At 32.5% G+C, this 8,685-nt stretch overlaps 1 pseudogene; it reads left to right on the forward strand.

The window, feature by feature from the left end:
* Positions 1-7,985: 7,985 nt before the first annotated feature.
* Positions 7,986-8,480, forward strand: LOC149237312 (SKP1-like protein 12 pseudogene; annotated as a pseudogene).
* Positions 8,481-8,685: the final 205 nt, after the last annotated feature.

The raw sequence follows: 8,685 nt of genomic DNA on the forward strand, positions 1-8,685 counted from the left end.
ATTGGGAAACATGAACTACCTATAGAGATATGGGAATATATTAAAAATGTGAATATGCAAGATTAATATAAAAGTTATCTCTAATGGTCCATACCAAAAACATTTTAATATATAATGAGGGAGATCCATACTGATCAATAAGTAAGCATTCTCTAAAATAGGTATGAAAACCTTTACAACATGAGTGATACTTTTGCATACATAAAAGGGAATCTAATGAGACTATGGGATTCCTTATATCGTGTGTCCTAGGATATCAATATCATGATACTTTCATCCCTATATAGGTCATAAATGACCAACATGATGGTGAGTTATTACCATTGTGGTATAATTAGTTCCAACTATCAAAGAGATACATATCTAGAGATGGGGACTAAAAGTACATGACATGACTAAAAATAAATGGTTTTGGGGTCCTAGCTAGGAATATCACTTTTACATATATCATTCGAGAATTTCCTATTACAACGCCATAGTAATGCAATAGTCATTCTTTGGATCATCGGGATATAATTTATAAAACAATAAGGCTACATGATGGGTCACTCCTAGCAAAAAAATAGAATTCATTTCCAAGAATCTAACATATAAGGAGCGAGATGATATACAATGAGAAAGTCACGATCTCATTAGCCAATGCAATTTATTCTTTCAATATGGAATGGCTGATGATCTACATTAAATGTGAAATATTTTATAATATTTTATAAAATTCAAGTAGATATAGTGGATAGAGGAATCAGATTTTTCAGTGCTAATGTCATCCGTGAGTCTCTTTATTATCATTGACTATAATGAAACCACTTCATGGATATCAAATAATTTTCAATTTGATCTCTTTAGTATCAAATATGATAATAATGTACATATATCTTTTTCATCATCTCCGTTTCCATTCACATTGAAATTAGAGATGAGCATGTTGATTTTGATTTGAATGATAATGTTGATGTATACTCTTTTAAACCAATTTAAATTACTCATAAACTTTTATTCTTTGATCACTTGTAACCATTATATATCTTGATAAGAATCAAAGGCTGCCACATTAGTATCTTATATAATTTCTATTTGTATTTATGAAATCTAGTGTTTATCATTTATATAGAGAGGTTGTTATTGAAAATCAACTTTCTTGAATGGCTATCCACTGTAACCTTAATAGCTTGTCCTTTCTATTTGGATTGGCCCTTCTCCAAAAATATGGATATCCCTAAGTAGGATTGCTAAGACTATATATTGTGCGAAGGAGTGAACAATAATAAAATATTGAATGATCAACCAACTCCGGATGAGAGCACCCTATGGAAGCATGAAAAACTCCTTTCACATGTGGACAAGAAGAAGGAATTCAAACAAGGTTGATTGATTATCAAATATGTTCAATAAGGGTGCTCTCGTCACTACCTCCCACCGCAAATTCCTATGTACTAACACAAAAAGTAGCATCCACCGTGACATAAATCCACTTGCAACCAAACAAACTACAAGACTAAGGTGATGGTCTGTCCACTCAACAAAATAATAATAAAATAATTTGACCCACCAAAACATGTGTTCTAAAAGGGGTGCACTCTAGCAAAGTGTTTTACCATGATAAAATAATTCTCTCTCCCATCAAAAATGCCCCACATGGTACCAACATAACAACAAATTACAAGTTCTACCTAGGCTTTAAATTATGGCACACCACCAAAAAGATAGTATTACATCAAATTACATCATTCCAGACCAATGCATCTCAATACACAAAATTCCATGACTTATTAAGATGAATATACTTAAATTTATTTGTAACAAATATCTTTGTGGCACTGAATGAGGTCTAAAATAACAACACTCTTTGTTTCTTTGGTATGAAAATAAATAATTGTTCTGAAAGGAGAAAGGTAACATGACATGTTATTAATACAACATGCTAATTTGTAGCATAAAACAACATGATTAGAAAAAAAAACCGAATAAGCTTCATTGGCCTTCATATCCTCTGCAGCAATTTCCAACACACTTACATAATATGGCAATGTTGCTTTATATTCTCAAGCTTGAAATGATCTATTTCCTTCATCCTTTGCCTCATTTTCTTGAGATAAAGACCTTTGTTTCAAAAAATAACCAACTCTACAATCAGTAACATATTTCAACGCTGATACCTTACAAGGATCCATGCAATAAAAATTGCATAAACTACCAATCAATCTATGTGAAACATGTACTAAATTAGAAGAGAATTTAATTTGTTTACAAGTATAGCAAGTGACATATAACAAAACATGTCAGAAGTATGTTGAGTTTCTATTAGAAATAGTTGGTGTTACGATTGTACAAGCTTTATTTAATACATTTTCACATGTCAAAAACATATGTTATTAGTCTTTCCAACAAGTTGCCATCTGAAAATATACTATAACGGTTAATTTCATAATTGAGGGTAGTTTAATGTGATATCATATCTTGGTTATTTTAAAAAATGCAGTAATACGAGTCATCCAAGTTGTTGACACAGAACAGGGTTGTATCGTAGGTGCTTTGTTACAATAAAGAAAATTGTTGTGCCACAAGGATGCACTCTTCTAGATTATTTCCTTGGAAACTTGAAATTTCGTTCCCACGCTAGAAGGGATGTAATGAGAAATCAGAAGCTCCCTCTTATTATGTTTGTTGGTTGTACTTAAAATTTTTAACTACAATGAACATCCTATGTAAAAAAAATTGGATCAATCATTTTCTCAAGATCTTTTTTAGGATTATTAGCTCACAATTTGACTCCATGGTAAAAGTTTTGGAAACATCTGTGGCAACCGCTTGTTAGTCTACAAGTTTTTGTGGCATATCTCATAGAAGGTAAATAATAAATGGTTTAGATCATTCATTTTAACATAGAATATTTTCAAGATTATCTTTTACCATTACATAACACACTTTTTCATCTTCTATAAGTGCTAATTCATTTTAAATTAACAAGTAGGAATAGCGGTAAACATAATTTGTATCAACGTAAGGTTTCTATTTTGGTAACCTATGTATTATGTTCCATAAAGCCTCCTTTCTCAACCAAAAAAAATTATTAATTTTCTATGCATTCTCATTCATCACACAACAATAGAGGAAAATGGGTGTTGTATATAATATTATTTTTAAAAATTTTAGCTACCAACGTTCAAGGATCATGCATAACTCCATACTTATTAAGCACCCATGTTCACAGTATCTTGCAATATCTAAAATTTTGACTATCAGAGGCTATCCATTTGCATGTTCATTCTAAGTGGTCTAGGTGATCGAGGTTAGTCTCCAGATCACCTTCCCACCAAGAAAAAGATCTAGCCTAGCCATCTCGAGGATGAAGTGAATTTTTTTCCCGGTTCTTGACATGTGAATTACATCCCTTATGCAACAGGGCATGTTGGTCTTCTCTGTATTGTTCCATCTTTATTGGCTAGTTCAACAACTTTTGAATAAATGCTAATATTTGGCCAAAGTTATAGCCTAATTCAATAGATTTTAATTTTCTTTTGATTTAGGCTCAAATATAACTGTGTTTATTAGGAACACACATTCTTGCATTGGCCTTGGAAGTCCATTGCTAGTCGCTTACAAATATTTGATCATCATGATTTCTACTCTCATAATTGAATAAGTGATCTATTCAAACTAGTATTTAAATGCATATCTAGACGGATCTTGACTATATCTATTACCTTCAACCCTAAACCTAAGTTTATTCCTTCTCGGATCCATATTTGTATGCTTCCATATGAAGACATCGAAATCAGTTCCTGCCAAGGCCATAAAACTATAATTGTAGAATCAGTTTGTATAAAGAAATAAGTTTATAGTAAAAAAAATGAGGCATTTGTCGCAAGATATACACATATTATGAATTGGGAAATATAACTATAGAGATCGCCAATAATTGAGAAATTGAATTTAAAGTTCTCAGTTAAAAATTAGAATCCCATGGTGAATGATATAAGGAACATGAAATTCAGACTGAAAATTGAAATAGGAGGTATCAATACCGTAATGACGATAATGTGGAAAAATATGTTTTTGTTCTTCATCTTTCATTGAATCGTCATATCTATCTTCAATATCTGCAGATACCGAGGGGGTTTCCCTTTTATTTCCACCTTCATCGGGAGTCTCCCACCCTTCAGCCTCCCTATTTTCAATCGAAATGACCCTCCGCTTCTGCACGATTTTTGAGCCCTCTCGACACCCCATTAGGGTAAAAGGCTTATGAATTATTTAAGCCCTATGAATTTTCTTTATAAGAACTTGGTTTCATGGGGCATCTTTGATCTGTGACGTCATCACTGGTGGGCTATGGTCACCATTTCGGGTGAGTCCAAAAAAACTAGAATCAATGGATAATGGATCAACAAAACAAGGACGAGATGTTTATTCTCCATGTTTGCTTTGGATTCATTTTAAAATGAGAGTATGACCATCATAGTTAACATTTCCAAATCTATAACCATATACATGTGAACCAAGGTCACCATTTGGACAAGAGTTTAGTAATGATGTGTTAATGACAACCTTTTTTCCTAGGGGGTGAACCCGAACATATTGCAATAATAATATATAAATAGTTCTATATTAAGATAAAGGTATTTAAGGGTTTCATATAATCTAGGAGAAACAATTCATGGTGAAAAACTATTTTCTATAGCTAGTAATGAAGTTCCCAAAGGGAGAATTATGTTTTGTTGAGAAAATCGTAAATGAATAATCATTGTCATGGCGCAAGAGTGAGTGGAACCAAGAATAATTAGGAGTCTTGTGAACATGATGTAAAGGAATAATATTCAATGTTGTCTGGCATGGAAAAAGAATTGTATGTCCTTTTGAGGTACATTACATCTTTGTACCTAATTCATCTTTAATAAGTGTCAAAATAGAGACTATCGAATTTCTATCACTAAAAAAGCTTTTGAGGAAGTATAACATTTCAACCAATATATAACAACATTTTAATAACCTACCAGTTATAAGTTTAGATTATTAAAGTTGACAATTAAAATGATTAACAAAAATGACTCATGTATTATTGTAGTACTTGTTATGTAGACTTATTTTGGTTACTAAATTAAGTTGATCATGCATGTTAGTTATTTTTAGTTGTATTAATTATTATCTAGTCATATATTTTAACGCAAGATTAAATTAGTCGTCTATGTTAGTCATATTTAGTTGGGTCACTAAATATTGCCCACTTTTTGCAGTATTTCACTTGGAAAAGCTGAAGTGACTAACATCTTTAGTCACCTAATCACTAATTTCTCATTTTCTTTGAGTGAGTGATTACATGGAGGAGTGATTAGGGGTCATCAACATGGAATGTATAGAGGATCTCCATCGATGCATAACTAGCACATCTATGCCTTAACAGATGTGATAATGTACCCTGGGAAAGGTGAAGTACCTCGAAAGATATGGGAATATGTTAAAAAATGTGAATATGTAGGAGTAATAGAAAATTTATCTCTAACGGTCCATACCAAAAGTGTGATAATATATAATGAGTGGGGTCGATACTGAACCATAAGCAAGCCTCCTCTAAAATAGGTATGAAATCCTTTACAACATGAGTGATACTTTTGCATACATAAAAGGGAATCTAATGAGACTATGGGATTCCTTATATCGTGTGTCCTAATAGATCAATATCATGATACCTGTATCCCTAGCTAGGTTAGAAATGACCAACATGATGGTGAGTTATTACGGTTGTGGTATAATTAGTTTCAACTATCATAGGAATGTATATCTAGAGATGGGGCTAAAGGTGCATGCCATGACTAAAAACAAATGGTTTTAGGCTCCAAGATAGGAACATCACTTTTACATATATCATTCAAGTATTATCGTATTACAATGCCATAGTACAACAATAGTCACTCTATGGATCATCACCACGATATAATTTATAAAATAGTAAGGCTTCATGATGGGTCACTTCTAACAAAACTATAGGATTCATTGCCAAGAATCTAACATATAAGGAAAGAGATGATATACAATGAGAAAGTCACCATCTCATTATCTAATGTCATTTATAGTTTCAATATGGCATGGGATATGATCCACACGAAACCTGAAATATTTTATAATATTTTATAAAATTCAAGTGGATATAGTTGATAGAGGAATAACAATTTTTAGTGTTGATTTACTCCATGACTTTCTTTATTATCATTGACTATAATACAACCACTTTTTGGATATCAAATATTTTTCAATATGATAATCACATACATATATCTTTTGCTTCCTCTCCATTTCCATTCACATTGAAATTAGAGATGAGAATGTTGATTTTGATTTGAACGATAACATTGATGCATACTATTTTAAATCAATTTAAATTATCGATCAAGTTTTATTCTTTGATCACTTTTAACTAGTATTTCTCTCGATAAGAAGCAAATGTTGTCACACTAGTTTTTGATATTATTTCTATTTGTATGTATGAAGTCCAATGTTTATTGTTTATATAGAGAGTTTGTTATTGAAAATCAACTTTCTTGAATAGGTATGGAATTATGGTTGTAACTATTCAAAAAATAGCTCTTTTATTAATCAAATCAAATTCAATTATTATTAGAGTAGGTTTTACTATTATTTTTTTATCACAACAGAAGATGTAAAATGAAAATGTTTTAATATCTATCTATCTATCTATCTATTTATCTATAGATATGTGTATGTGTGTTTAAAAAACAAATGTATAATCTATAAAATTAAGATTTAGATATTTTAGAGTGTTCAAGTTTAAAAAATGTGAAGGATTCCTTAATCCAACACATGAATAATCCATAGGGTTTCTTTGCAATCATTTGAATGGAAGACATGAACCATGTCTATCTTATTTGCATTGGAAATGGGTGTGAAGGCATAAAATTGGTCAATGAAATGAATGGCCTTAAGTTGTAACTAATATTTCTTGAGCTTAAGAACTTTGAACAATTCATAAAATCCATTACATGGGTCCACTTCATCAAGTATTAATCATCCATTTTGAATATATAGGCCATTTATAGCTCTCGGAAATTAAAGAAGGTTGACAAGTGAAGGAAAAAAAAAAGACCTTAATCCTAACAATTACATGTTGGTATCAAGAAATATGGATAATTCATTTAACCAAAACATATGATCTATATAGTGTATTGGTCACCTCCAAGTAGGAGATGGTCCCTTGACTAAGTTAATTGTGAACCTATAATAGATATTAGGGTGCCACATATATGTTAAGTGAAACAACCAACCTTGTATATTAAATAAGGCTTACAATACTAAAGCATCATGAACAACACCTATGCATATAATAGTGTATTGTTCACCTCCAAATGGGAGATGATCCCCTACTAAATTAATTGTGAACCTAGAATAGAGATCTTAGAGTGCCACAACAAGACAACCAACATTGTACATTAAAATTAAAATTAAAATTAAAATTATTATAACTTTTGTAATCCATACATATATATATATAAACCTATATATAAACCTAACAATGTGCATAACTATTTTTGTTGTATGTTTTGTATGCTTTTCACGACTATGTCCACATGTTTTGAGTTACATCGGGCACAACTAAGGGATCATAGGGTGTGGAAGCTCCCCTTACACGATTATGTCCACATGTTTTAAGTTACATCGGGCACAACTAAGGGATCATAGGGTGTGGAAGCTCCCCTTATTTGGTGGGGAGTGGGGATTGTGGGAGAGAGACCGTCACGACTGTCGCCCTTCCAAAGTCAAGAACGTCGGCCTTTTGGCCTTTTGTTTGATTAATAAAATAATTCTTTTACGAAAACACGTCTATAACATCAACATCAATACCAAATCGAAAGGATAATTGAGATAAATCATCTGTTGGCGATCCAGAATCTCGGTTGATCGAAGAAATAGTATACATCACGTTACCTCTGTAATAAACTTAGACATCAACATCATCGTTCAATTGCGTGGTAATGGAAACACAAACGAAGCAGGACGTTCGCAAGGATCAGATTGTCAGACTGAAGAGCTTCGATGGCAAAATATTCGCCGTGGAAGAAGCGGTAGCGTTTCAGTCGGTGATAATAAAGTTTGTGGCGGAGTACTTTGGCACTGAAGATCCCATTCTCGTGCCGTCTGTGTCCACAGACATTTTGAAAACGATTATCAAGTATTGCGAATACCATGTTGATCATCCCTTAGGTCCCTGGAGATCAGAAGAGGATGTTGACCCATGGTATGTAGAGTTTGTGAATTTGGATCTTCCCACTTTGATCCAACTTGGACTGGCTGCCATGAAACTGAATATCGCGACTCTTCTTGACTTGGTCTGTCGAACTATTGCGGGTGCACTTGCCGCTTTGAAAACACCCGAAAAAGCGCGAGAGGTGCTGAACATTGAAAATGACCTTTCTCCCCAAGACGTGCAGGCCATCAAGCGTCAAGCTCCTTGGGCTTTCGATAACTGAACTCACTCGAAATTTTTTATTATGAAAATCAATGACTAGCTTGTATTTCTTCTTCTGTCGGAGAGATTTTATATATAAATATTTAGTATTTGCCAGAGGCTGCGCGGCAGGTTTGTTTTATAAATTTGCTAATAGTAATTCTCGTAATAGATTTTGTCACGATTATATTATTTTTTCTTTCCTCAATTTAACTCAGAATAGATTT

The sequence above is a fragment of the Pinus tabuliformis genome, chromosome 8 (assembly GCF_031772625.1).
Source record: "Pinus tabuliformis cultivar Carrire ecotype Pingquan chromosome 8, CPIR1, whole genome shotgun sequence".
Classification (NCBI taxonomy): Eukaryota; Viridiplantae; Streptophyta; class Pinopsida; order Pinales; family Pinaceae; genus Pinus; species Pinus tabuliformis.